The 13989-nt window shown below is 39.9% G+C and overlaps 1 non-coding gene across 1 annotated transcript; it reads right to left on the bottom strand.

Moving 5' to 3' along the window:
* Nucleotides 1-13881: 13881 nt before the first annotated feature.
* LOC112781376 (small nucleolar RNA R71) lies at nt 13882-13989 on the bottom strand. Its single transcript, XR_003192156.1, has one exon. It is a non-coding gene; the product is annotated as a small nucleolar RNA R71 (small nucleolar RNA).

Here is a 13989-nt window from a genome sequence, read left to right as displayed (position 1 = left end):
TGCCATGAGTACTCTCTTCTTTTCTTTCTTTCCTTTATCCTCCTTTTTGAGTTTCGGACAATTATACTTGAGATTTCCAGCCTCCTTGCAATGGTGACAAATCACTTTATTCATGTCCTTCTTGTACTCCTTTGAGCTTGAACCTTTGTACTTGCCTTTGTTCCTCATTAGCCTTCTAAGTCTCCTAGCAAAAAACACAAGTTCATCATCTGAAAAACTGTCACTAGAATCACTTTCTTTTGATTCAACTCTTAACTTAAGGGCTATTCCCTTTTTCTTTGAGTCTTGGTTCGTGTTTGTGGTTTCATATGCAAGGAGTTTCCCTCTCAGCTCATCATATGTTATGGGACTTAGATTATTGCTTTCGGCTAGAACAGTGACCTTCATTTCCCATTCCTTTGTGAGGCTTCTAAGGATTTTTCTCACTAGAGTTTGTTCTGAGTAGGTTGTACCCAAAGCATCAAGGTTGTTGATTATGATTGAGAATCTCTCAAACACTTCATCAATACTTTCTCCATCCTTTATGTTGAACATCTCGTACTCTTTTCACAGCATATCGATCCTCATTTTCTTGACCTGTTTAGTGCCTTCGTGTGTAACCTGGAGTTTCTCCCAGATTTCTTTAGCTATCTTACATCTAGACACCTTTCGATACTCTTTAAAGTTGATAGCACAGTGAACAAGGTTGATGGCTTTAGCATTCAGCTCGACTTTCTTCTTGTCATCTTCATTCCATTCAGTTTCTTCTTTTGGAGTCACCACTCCATCAACACTTGTTTTTGTTGGAATTTTAGGGCCGCTTACAACAATCTTCCATATGTTGTAATCAATGGATTGGATGAAGATCTGAATCCTCTCTTTTCAGTAGGCATAGTTCTTCCCGTTGAAGAAGAGAGGCCTGTTGTTTGACTAGCCTTCTATTAGAGTGTAGGAAACTGTGGGTGTGCCCAAGTTGTTTGCCATTGGGCCTTTACTCTGACCGGTGAAGCTTGATTCTTGAGACCTTGGTTCTAGATACCAATTGAAGGTTGTAGAAGGCTTAGAGAAGGGGGGTTGAATCTACGACATTCTTTTATAATAATGAAATAAGCCTTTACTTATAAGCTTTCACTTAGATTCTGTTTGACCTGTGCAGCGGAAACTTATGAGACAATTTTGTTTTGCCTCATAAATATCAGAAAATAGAATATAAAGAAAGAGAAGAAGAATGACACCAGCATGTATCCTGGTTCAGTTGCCTTGTGCAATGCAACCTACATCCAGTCTCCACCACAACAATGGTAGAATTTCCACTATAGTTAAAGTATTACATATACCAATTTCACAGGATTGACACAATCCTTTCCCTCTCAAGTTCTATCCTAACTTGACTTGGTTATGCTAATACCTAACTCTCTACTCTAAGTGCCAACCCAACTTAGAAAGGGGTACCTCACAGGTACAAGATACAAGACATAATAACCAACCTAAAGAAATCTGAAATAACTCTAGGCTTTTCTCTTAAGTGTATCACTCAGCCTTTTGTCACTCTTTGGCTTTTTTTTTTGAATTCTCTCATTCAGCCTTTTACCACTCTAGAAATTACAGAAAGATATACATTAACAGGAAATTACAATCTGTAAAACTTGAAGGAGATTGATGCTTCAACGGCCTCTTTTGCTATGAGTTGTACCAGATTGAGCAAACACTAATCAAGTTCTTCATCTTAGCGGAATGCTTCTTTCTTTAGATAGCACTTTCCAAAATGTTGAACCTTCTCAGGAAGCTCTCAATGAAACTCTAACTCTTGTTCTTTCTCCTTGTCTTCAGAAGGAAGAAACTTTTTGTATCTCCTTCCATGTTGCTGAGTTACTTTCTTCTAAGTCAACTCCTCAAATTGTGTGCTACCAACTTATCATTTCACTATTTTCAATTAATCATTAAATTAGGAACTTTGAATCTGAGCCTTTTTGCTTGACCGAAAGCCTCAAAGAAGCAATGGAAAAGTTGTTCAATGGTAAATCCAGATCTGAACCCTTGAGCTACAACTTTGTCCCCCAAGAAACAATTGTGACCATTGATTCACAGCAGTGATTATCAGAAATCACTTTCTCCATTTATCACAAATTGGAGTAGCAGAGTGTTGGAGTAGGAGTGAAGAAAGTAAATTGCATGCAAATAGAAATAAATCACCTTTAGCTTCTGACTTAGCTTGAAATAGTTTGATTTGGGTGATTAGACCTTTGCCTTTTGGATTAAGCTTTCTTTTTCTTTCTTCTATGGTGAATGAATGAGGAACGAAGCTTTCTCTCTCTCTTTTCTTTCTGGTTCTTTTACTGAAGCAAACATGTGAACTTTGGCTTTGGAGATCTTCAGCTTGATGGACTCTTCATGGACTTGGGTTGGATTTGTTTTATTTAGCCCAGCAGTTTTCTTTGCATTATTTTCTATGTCCTTCGTTGGTTAGAAAGACCCACCAGCAATGATTTTGATTCCTTGCATTTGGGCTGCTATTTCTTTTAATTTGATGATTAAAAATATAATTAAAAATAATGTTTGTCATCATCAATTTAAATTAGTTAATTTTTTAACTCAACAGAAGGGTTAATCACATCTCCTTGAAAAATCTTCTAAACTAAACCCCATACATCCTGCCCCACTACATCCCAGTACTCTTTGAAGAAGAAAGCTTGGAACCATTTTGGCCCTAGGAATTTGAAAGGGCTCATGCTATCCACTGCTACTTTAACTTCCAAGACTGAAACTGGCTTTAAAAGGTTCTCACAAGCTTCATGGCTGAGACAAGGCCTCGGAAAATCCCTCAAACAGTCCATTTCCACCGGCAATTAATTCAGAATTCAAACTAATTCAAAAGAAAACTAAATCAAATCAAATCTCATTCATTAAGTATTCTCAGAAAGTTTTTTCTTCAAGATAAGCCCTCCTGATCTTCTCCACAATTGGAAATTAATGCTTGATTTCATGGGTTTATGCTAGGCCTTGAGTTACTCACCAAAATGCTTGAAGAATTCAGAAATTGGTGAGTGAATTGAAGGCCCTGGGGGTGGTTTGTTTGGTGAGTTATATGCACCACCATGCATACAATGCATAGGCCACAATTGAAGAAGTTTGGCCTCTATTTTGCACCCCACGTATAACACAGGATACCCCACGTTATATGTGACGAGCGGTGTTCCGAGGGTTACCTGAAACTGTGGGTCGATCTCGGACGAGATCTTCTGTACTGATCGGAGAGGACGGGTCCGGCTTGTGCATGGCGGCCGGAGCTGTCGTGTCCGACTTGTTGGACTGGCAATGCTGCTGATCCTCTGTCACTGGAGGGTGGTGGTACCTGCAAGGGACTCCGATACTTAAGTTAGCAAGGGTATTAAGCAGGTTTTATATGGAATCAGAGTATGAGTTATACCTGGGTGCTCCAGAGTATTTATAATGGTGTGGAATGACCTTCCTGGAGATAAGATAGTTATCTTATCTTATCTTTGAGTGCGGTTATCTTATCTTCAAGGAAACCTCCCTTTTCTCCCTAGGGTTGGGCTGCCTTTGGGTTTGGGTCGTGCTCCTCTGTTTGGGCCCTTTTTTGGGCTTTCCTGGTGATTTGGCCAAGCTCTCTGAGAAGAGGTCAGATGGTCCTGTCCTGAAGAGGTCGGTCGACTTGTCGTAAACATCCCGGGTCGAACAGCTCGACCTAGGGTATGAACAGTGCCCCTGCTCAAGCTCGGTCTTTCTTTTGAAGTCGAGTTTTTCGATTTCTTTTGGGGAAGCCGGACTCGAGCATTTTTTGCTGGGTCTGTTTGTGGAACTTCCTTTAAGTAGCTTTAAATGTGTGACGTTTCTTCTTGTAGCTCGCATTTTACATTTTCTTGGGAACGTGCGAGGGTTTTAAAAAACCCATTAACTCCTCCCTTCGCCGTTTCCTTTTTCCACTTTGAAATCTTTTCAAAAAAGCTTTCGCTTCCATTTCTTTCCTCTTTGCTTATTGCAATTTCTCTTCTGCTCGCCGTAACTCCACCTTTCTTCGTTTTTCTGTCTTTGCCTGAGCCTTTTTCGCGCTTCTCTTCATGGAGTCATTGGTGGTTACTGGAGCTTCCTCCATTTGCAAGGCAACTTCTGGATTTTCGCCCCTCTCTCGTCGGTTCCTCTTTCAGGTTGGTTCTTTCTTTCTGCTTCTTTATTTGTTCTATCCTTGGCAAAGTTCCGGTTTTTGCTTGAGTTTGTGTTTGGAAGGCTAGAGCCTTTTTGTATTACCATGCTTGATTGTTACTGTAATGTGTGCTTTCTGGTTTTCTCTCGACCTTATGTATACTCTTGGGTGGATGACAGTTTTGAAGGTCCTAGGGTTTTTGCATGTTGTCGCTATTTTTCTTGATCGTACTTCTGATGAACTACTGTTTGCTTTTCAAGAAAGATTTCTCCTTTGACGATTTTTGCTTATGTTAGTGATTTTTTTGATAAACTTGTAGAAGATGCTCGATTTTTTGGTGTTCTGCTTTGATTTTCTTTCTTGTGTTGTTACTTGTTTGGAATGGGAACATCTTTCTTTGCGGAGGATTTGTTGGGGTGTAGCCTAGTAGACTTTTTCTGGGACCTTGATGTGTGTCTTGGGGCTTTCCTTTTACTGTTTGTGTTGCTCGAAGTCATGTTTGTCCGAGATGTTTTCATGTCGCCCGAGCTGTTTTGGTTAGTAATCCATTTTCTTTTTCTTGCTGTAGGACTAGTTGGCCATGTCTTCTCGCAAAAATATTGTTGAGACGTCTTCCAAGATTCTTGAGGGTATGTCCGACTGGCTGGACTCCCTCGTGTTGATGTGTGTCTCCATGGTAAATGCTGAGTTCTGTGCAGAGCTGAGAAAACGTCATAGGATTTGTAGTAGTCGTGCCCAGGAGAAAGATTATGAGCTTGTAGCACCTGATTCTGATGAGAGGGTTTGTTTCCCGACCTTGGTTCATGGGGAGCGTCCCTTCTTTTATGTCTATGACTATTTTTTCAGCTAGCTGAACATTACTTTCCCTTTTACTTCCTTCGAGACTGACTTATTGTGGTCGTGTAACATTGCTCCATCCCAGCTCCATCCGAACTCTTGGGGTTTTATCAAGATCTTTCAGTTGCTTTGCCAAGAGTTGGATGTCAAACCTTCCCAAACTCTCTTTCTTTACCTCTTTATTTTGACTAAGCCCGGAATTTCCTCCAAAAAGAAAGCTTCTTGGATTTCCTTTCGATCTGCCCAGGGACATAAGGTGTTTGCTATGTATAGCGAGTCCTTTAGGGACTTTAAGAATTACTTCTTTAAGGTCCGAGCTGTTGAGGGAGCTCGGCCATTTTTCTTAGAGTCGAATGGTGAGCCTACCTTCCCCTTGTGTTGGCAAAAGAATGTCGAGGTGTCTCGGTACTCATGGAAGATGCTTGATGAGGTTGAGTAGGCCTTTGTACATGTGTTGGAAGACATTTGGGGGGAGCCTCCTCATCTCGATACAAAGAGATATTTAGGGGACCTTTCTCTTATCCGAGCTGAGTTGGGTAGTGACCAACTTCCTTTTGTCTTGTGTTACTTTGTTTTTTGCTTTTATTTCCAGCTTGTAACCTGTTTCTATGGTTTGATTTTGTTTTTTAGAGATGGCCAAGAATAATGACTCCATAAAAGCTTTTAAGAAAGCGAGGAAGGCTACCGCTGCACAGAGTATTTCGGCCAAGGCTGCAGGGGAGGGATCTTCTCAAGTTCCTCCTAAGAGACCGATCTCGAGTTCTACTGGGCCGAGGAGGGTGATCCTAACACCTCAGGTCCATTTAGTTGATCCTCCCCAGACCTCTGCTGCTACTTCTTCTCCTACTGCCGTTCCTCCTCCAAAAAGACCCCGGACTGTCGAGCCTTTTAATCTAGATGCTCCCGACTTTGATGCTGTCGGGTTTGTTGATCAACAAATTGCTCCTTATGGTATCATGCCTACTGATGATGTATCCATTCTTCATCATTTGGATTTTATCACTCGGAGTGGCGTTAAACTGGCACACATGGGAGCAGCTTTATATCGAACTGCTCAAGATCTTTCTATCCATGCTACAAAGGCCTTTATGGAGGAGGCCAAGTTGGAATTTGATCGGATTAAGGGCTTGAAGGAGGAGCTCGAGGTGAAAGTGGCCAAGTTGGAGAAAGAGTTGGAGGGAGAGAAGACTCGGGCTGTTGCCTTGGCGGCTTCTGCCAAGTTGTCTGAAGATATGGCTTTGAAGCATAAGGAGAGCTATGTTACAACTTACAGGGAGATGATGGGTCTTAGGAAGGAGTTGGATTCTGCCCGAGCTGATTATGCCGAGCTCTAGGGTCATCTTGTGGGAAGCGTAAATGCTGCTTATGAGAATCTAAGGGATCAAGTTCGAGTTCTTGCGCCCGATCTTGACCTTACTCTTTTCAGTTTGGACAACATCGTAAAAGATGGTAAGATTCTCCCATATGATCCTGATGATGATGAAGTTGACCCTCCTCCTATTCCTGCTACTAAAACCTCCGTTGTGTTGCCCTCTTCAACTCAGGCAGCTGAGGTCGCTCAGCCTGAGTCTGATCCCGATGTTCAGATCCTGAACCGGGATGATGGGACGGTAAATGCGGTGCCTCTTCAGACCCGTCCTCCTTCACCCTGGGATGTTGCTACTGGGAAATCTCTGGATCCTCTTTGATTATTTCTGATGTATTTGTGTATAGCCCGGCCTGTGGGCTTTTGAATTCTCTTATTTTGTAGTTTTTCAAGCCTTTTGGGGTCGACTTCGGGTGGCCTCTTGAGCTTTGATTATGATGATGACTTTGTTTCTTTTTGCAATATGCTAGTCTGCATCTTTCTTGAAAGCTTAGGGGATCTTGAGAGTGTTGGGGCTTTGTTGTCCAATCTCTTTTGATCCTCTTAGTGTTTTTGTTTTCTGTCTAGCTTTGTGTAGCTAATCTTTTTTGCATTTGCTGATGTGGTGCTGGTAGTTTGATTTTCTTGAGGTCATAGCTTTCTTGGTCCGACTTGGGTCCCGTGTAGCCCCTGCCTTCTGTTGTCTGACTTCTTTTTTGAAGTTATTTTTAGTTTGGGCCGACTTCATCATGTCGGTCCCTTTTAAGTTATTTCTAGTAATCCATTTTCTTTGGACCTGGGTCAGGTCTCTTTTATGGATTACTTTTTATAACTTTTTTAGTTTGGGCCGACTTCATCATGTCGGTCCCTCTTAAGTTATTTTTAGTAATCCATTTTCTTTGGACCTGGGTCAGGTCTCTTTTATGGATTACATTTTATAACTTTTTTAGTTTGGGCCGACTTCATCATGTCGGTCCATCTTAAGTTATTTTTAGTAATCTATTTTCTTTGGACCTGGGTCAGGTCTCTTTTATGGATTACTTTTTATAACTTTTTTAGTTTGGGTCGACTTCATCATGTCAGTCCTTCTTAAGTTATTTCTAGTAATCCTCTTTTTTAGGGCTGGCCAGGCCTCTTTCCAGGGATTTACTTTTTATAACTTTGGTTATTTGTGGTCGACTTGGTCCGACTTCTTTATGTCGGTCTGTCTTTAAGTTATTTTTAGCAACCCATTTTGTTAAGACCTCGTCAGGTCCTTTCTATGGATCTTTTTCGATAACTTCTTGCATTATTCTGTTTTTGTCGCCTTTTCATCTTTCACCGATTTTGTAGAAAACCCATTTGGTCGACCTTTTGATGAATATGGTTTTCAACTTTTGCTGGTCTTTATCGTGATCAGGCTGTGAATTTGTTTTTCACTTTTCAGCCGATCTGCAGCTTTGTAATCGGGCGATGAATTTTTGCATTTCAGATTAATGCGTCTTGATAAAGGATTAGTAGAAAATCTGAAAAAGCTTTATTCAAGATAAAAAATATGCCAATACATACATGTGGGTGTTTTTCCTTCTAAGTTGGGCAGTTTGTAGATCTTGGGCTTGATGCCTCATTAAAAAACCTTTTCAGGAAAAAGAGTGCACCTTGTCCTTAAGATCTTTATTACCTTTAACTATAATACCTTCTTAGGTTTCAGGCGTGCCATGACCTTGGTAGCTCTCGCCCTTTGAGTTCGGACAGCCTGTAGTAGCCCTTTCCAAGTACTTCTATGACTCGATAGGGTCCTTTCCAGTTTGCTGCCAGCTTTCTTTCTCCAGGTCGAGTTGTTCCGATGTCATTTCAGATTAAAACGAGGTCATTTTTAGCGAAACCTCGCGGCACTACCTTTTGGTTATATCTTGGGGCCATTCGTCATTTTAATGCCTCTTCCCTGATCTGAGCTCTTTCTCGGATTTCTGGAAGTAGGTCGAGTTCTTCCCTTTGAAATTGGGAGTTGGCCTCTTCGTTGTAGTGGATCACTCTGGACGATCTTTCTTCGACTTCTACTGGGATCATTACCTCCATTCCATAAGCTAATCGGAAAGGTGATTCCCTTGTGGTAGAGTGCGGAGTTGTCCGATATGCCTATAGGACTTGCGGAGGCGCCAATGTTCCGAGGGTTACCTGAAACTGTGGGTCGATCTTGGACGAGATCTTCTGTACTGATCGGAGAGGACGAGCCCGGCTTGTGCGTGGCGGCCAGAGCTGTCATGTCTGACTTGTTGGACTGGCAATGCTGCTGATCCTCTGTCACCGGAGGGTGGTGGTACCTGCAAGGGACTCCGATGCTTAAGTTAGCAAGGGTATGAAGCAGGTTTTATGTGGAATCAGAGTATGAGTTATACCTGGGTGCTCCAGAGTATTTATAATGGTGTGGAATGACCTTTCTGGAGATAAGATAGTTATCTTATCTTATCTTATCTTATCTTATCTTTGAGTGGGGTTATCTTATCTTCAAGAAAACCGCCCTTTTCTCCCTAGGGTTGGGCTGCCTTTGGGTTTGGGTCGTGCTCCTCTGTTTGGGCCCTTTTTTGGGCTTTTTTGGTGATTTGGCCGAGCTCTCTGAGAAGAGGTCGGATGGTCCTGTCCTGAAGAGGTCGGTCGACTTGTCGTAAACATCCCGGGTCGAACAGCTCGACCTAGGGTATGAACAAGCGGGTTTTTCGCGCGGTCTAGAATTTTACAAATAAGTTCTCGTTGAAAGTATAGCTTCTAGACCAACATGGAATCCTTTTGTGCAAAAGTTTGGTTGTCACAAGTAACAAACCCCTAATAAAATTGATAACCGAAGTATTTAAACCTCGGGTCGTGTCTCAAGGAATTGCAGGGAAGTGTTCTTATTATTGGTTATGAGTTGTGTAAATTGGGGTTTCGGGGATGAAAAATGAGAAGAGTAAATTGTAGAGAAATTAGAATGATAACAATAAAAACCCTTGGTAAGGTATGAGAATTGGAAGTCCTATCCTAGTTATCCTTATCAATTGTGATGAAAATTGTCCGTTGCTCCCACTAGGTCAACCTCTAACTATGACGGTAAGTCAAGTGGATAAATCAATATGAATCCTCAAGTCCTAGTAAACTCCCAAGGAAAGACTAGAGTTAGTGGAATTCAAATCAACTAGCAAACATAACAATTATCTATCAACATAGGAGTTTGATAACTCAAGCGTCACCAATTACTCAACCAAAGCTAAAAAGGGTGAAAGTCTAAATTAAAACCCTCCCAAGCATTTTATCAAACACTTGGAGGGCATAACACCAAAATAGTAGAGAAGCAATAGGAGATAATAACATCCAAATAACCAATCTCAAATATCAGAAACATAGATCAAAAGAGAGCAATCCTGAATATGAAATACCTCAAGTTATATTAAATAGAAAATCCAATCACAAAAGGAATGTATAGATCAAAGTTTTAGAATCAATAAGAGTAGAAGAGAATTAAGTCAAAGAACATTAAACCTGGGATTGAGAAGAGATAATCCTAAATCCTAAAGAAATCCTAAATCCTAAAACCTAAGAGACATGAGAGAGCCTCTCTCTCTAAAATTACATGTAAAACCTAAAATTATGTGAATGAAAAGTGATCTCTTGATTCCTCCACTCTGTAGCCTCTAATCTGTGTTTTCTACGCTGAAAACTGGGTCAAAAATAGCCCAGAAATCGCTGGTTGCGAATCTTAATACGCTAGTTTTCCGTCAATGCGACGCGTGCGCGTGATATGACGCGTGCGCGTCGCCTAGCTGTACGGCTATGATGAGCAGATAATTTATACGCTTTTTGGCATTATTTTTAGTATGTTTTTAGTATGTTTTAGTTAGTTTTTATTATGTTTTTATTAGTTTTTATTTAAAAATCACTCTTCTAGACTTTACTATGAGTTTTTGTGTTTTTCTGTGATTTCAGGTATTTTCTGACTGAAATTGAGGGACCTGAGCAAAAATTTGATTCAAAGGCTGAAAAAGGACTGCAGATGCTGTTGGATTCTAACCTCCCTGCACTCAAGGTGGATTTTCTGGAGCTACAGAAGCCCAATTGGCGTGCTCTCAATCGCGTTGGAAAATAGACATCCTGGGATTTCTAGCAATATATAATAGTCCATACTTTGCCCAAGATTTGATGGCCCAAACAGGCGTTCCAAGCCAGCTCAAGAATTCTAGCGTTTAACTCCAAAACTGGCACAAAAGCTGGAGTTAAACGCCCAAACTGGCACAAAAGCTGGCGTTTAACTCCAAGAAAAGTCTCTACACATGAAAGCTTCAATGCTCAGCCCAAACACACACCAAGTGGGCCCGGAAGAAGATTTCTGCATTAATTACTTATTTCTGTAAACCCTAGGCTACTAGTTCTCTATAAATAGGACCTTTTACTATTGTATTTGAAGGGTGGATCTTTGGACGTTTAGTCCCTAGACCTTGGAGGCTGGCCATTCGGCCATGCTTACACCATTATCACTTTTGTATTTTCAACGGTGGAGTTTCTACACACCATAGATTATGGTGTGGAGCTCTGCTGTTCTTCATGAATTAATACAAAGTACTATTGTTTTTCTATTCAACTCAAGTCTATTTTTTCTCCAAGATATTCATTCGCACCCAAGAACATGATGAATGTGATGATTATGTGACACTCATCACCATTCTCACCTATGAACGCGTGACTGACAACCACTTCCGTTCTACATGCAAACAAGCTTGAATGTGTATCTCTTGGGTTTCTAATCTAAGATTGGAACCTTCGTGGTATAGGCTAGAATTATTGGCGGCCATTCCTGAGATCCGGAACATCTAAACCTTGTCTGTGGTATTCTGAGTAGGATCTGGGAAGGGATGGCTGTGACGAGCTTCAAACTTGCGATTGTTGGGCGTGTGACAGACGCAAAAGGATCAATGGATCCTATTCCAACATGATCGAGAACCGACAGATGATTAGCCGTGCGGTGACAGCGTGCGTAGAACATTTTCATTGAGAGGACGGAAAGTAGCCATTGACAACGGTGATGCCCAACATAAAGCTTTCCATGGAAAGGAGTATGAATGATTGGAAGAAGGCAATAGGAAAGCAGAGGTTCAGGAGGAACAAAGCATCTTCATATGCTTATTTGAAATTCCTACCAATGAATTACATAAGTATCTCTATCTCTATCTTTATTTTATGTTTTATTTATCTTTAATTATCAATCCACCATAACCATTTGAATCTGCCTGACTGAGATTTACAAGATGACCATAGCTTACTTCAAGCCGACAGTCTCCGTGGGATCGACCCTTACTCACGTAAGTTTTATTACTTGGACGACCCAGTGCACTTGCTGGTTAGTTGTGCGGAATTGTGACAAAGTGTGATTCACGTTTAAGAGCTCCAAGTCCTTTGGCGCCATTGTTGATGATCACAATTTTGTGCACCAAGTTTTTGGCGCTGTTGCCGGGGATTGTTCGAGTTTGGACAACTGACGGTTCATCTTGTTGCTTAGATTAGGTACTTTTCTTTTTATTTTTCAGAATTTTTAAGAATGAATTCTAGAGTTTCAAGGTGATGCTCTTATCATCACAAAAGCTGATTGATTCTCATCAATTTAGCTGCTGAATGTAATGTCCTGCTGAAGCTTGGCCAACCATGTCTAATCTTTTTAGACTGAAGTTTTAGACTAACATTGCATGATTCCTGGAATTCTTATTAAAAGTTTTGAATCCCTTTATTTTCTTTTCCATATAATTTTCGAAAATCACAAAAAAAAATTTATAAAATCATAAAAATAAAAAATATTTTATGTTTCTTGTTTGAGTCTAGTGTCAATTTTTAAGTTTGGTGTCAATTGCATTCTTCTTGCATTTTTCGAGAATATGCAATATGTTCTTCATTAATCTTCAAGTTGTTTTTGAAGATTTCATTGCTTTGATCTTTAAATTCCCTTGTTTTGTGTGTTTAGTTGTTTCTCATATGCTTTCTCAATTTGTTAGTGTCTCTTATATGAAAATTTTTAAGTTTGGTGTCCTGCATGCATTGTTTGTTTGATTTGAGTTTCCTAAGATTAATTATATTTTGATTGTTTCTCATCATTGAAAAATTCAAAAAAAATTCTCAAAACTATGTCTTTTCAAGTCAATAATACAGAGAATCGAAGATTCAGAACATTCAGCAGAGGAATCAAACAGAAAAAGCTGGGCGTTCAAAACGCCCAGTGTAGAAGGAAAACTGGCGTTTAAACGCCAGCCAGGGTACCTGGCTGGGCGTTTAACGCCCAAAAAGGTAGCATTTTGGGCATTTAACGCCAGGATGACACTAGAGGGAAGATTTTGTTTTTAATCCAAATCTTTTTTTTTAATTTTCATAATTTTTCAAAATCAAATATTTGTCAAATCATATCTTTTCAATCATATCTCTTCAAAATCAATTTCTTTCCAATTTTTATTATTTTCAAAAATCCTTGTTATAATTAATGATTTACTTCAAATTTTCTAGTTGTTACTTGCCTATTAAGAAAGGATAAAAAATTTTAATTCTAGAATCATATCTTCTAATTTCTTGTTAGTCAAGTAATCAACTTTAATTTTAAAACTTTCTCTTTTTAGTTTGATTTTCAATCATATCTTCTCAATCATATATTTTCAATCACATCTTTTTCAAAATTAACTCTCAATCATATCTTTTTGATTTCTAATTTCAAAATCTTTTTTTTCAAAAATCACTTAATTTCTTTCCCAATCTTAATTCTCGAAAATCTCAATCAAATTTTCAAATTTCTTTTTATTATTTCAAAATATTTTTAATTTATTTTCGAAAATTCTTCGCCTCTTCTCACATCCTTCTATTTAAGGGACTAACACTCCTCCTCAAGGTGCAATTCGAACTCTATCCTTCTTTATATGTTCGAATTCTCTTCTATCTACCTCCTCCTTCTATTCTTCTTTTCCTCTGACACCTCAAGGAATCTTTATACTGTGACATAGAGGATTCCCTACTTTCTTGTTCTATTCTCTTTCATATGAGCAGGAACAAAGATAAAGGCATACTTGTTCAAGCTGATCCTGAACCTGAAAGGACCTTGAAGAGAAAGCTAAGAGAAGCTAAAGCACAACTCTCTCTAGAGGGCCTAACAGAGCTCTTCAAGGAGGAAGAAACCATGGCAGCCGAAAACAACAATGCCAATAATGCAAGGAAGGTGCTTGGTGACTTTACTGCACCTACTCCCGACTTTTATGGGAGAAGCATCTCAATCCCTGCCATTGGAGCAAACAACTTTGAGCTTAAGCCTCAATTAGTTTCTCTAATGCAACAGAATTGCAAGTTTCATGGACTTCCATTGGAAGATCCTCATCAGTTCTTAGCTGAATTCTTGCAAATCTGTGACACTGTCAAGACCAATGGGGTTGACCCTGAAGTCTACAAACTTATGCTTTTTTCTTTTGTTGTAAGAGACAGAGCTAGAACATGGTTGGATTCACAACCTAAAGAAAGCCTGAACTCTTGGAAAAAGCTAGTCAATGCCTTCTTGGCAAAGTTCTTTCCACCTCAAAAATTGAGCAAGCTTAGAGTGGAAGTCCAAACCTTCAGACAGAAGGAAGGAGAATCCCTCTATGAAGCATGGAAAAGATACAAGCAATTGATCAGAAGGTGCCCTTCTGACATGCTT

The sequence above is a fragment of the Arachis hypogaea genome, chromosome 19 (assembly GCF_003086295.3).
Source record: "Arachis hypogaea cultivar Tifrunner chromosome 19, arahy.Tifrunner.gnm2.J5K5, whole genome shotgun sequence".
In the NCBI taxonomy this organism is placed as follows: Eukaryota; Viridiplantae; Streptophyta; class Magnoliopsida; order Fabales; family Fabaceae; genus Arachis; species Arachis hypogaea.
The sequence above is the reverse complement of the archived record's forward strand: the minus strand, read 5'-3'. Positions and strand labels throughout refer to the sequence as shown.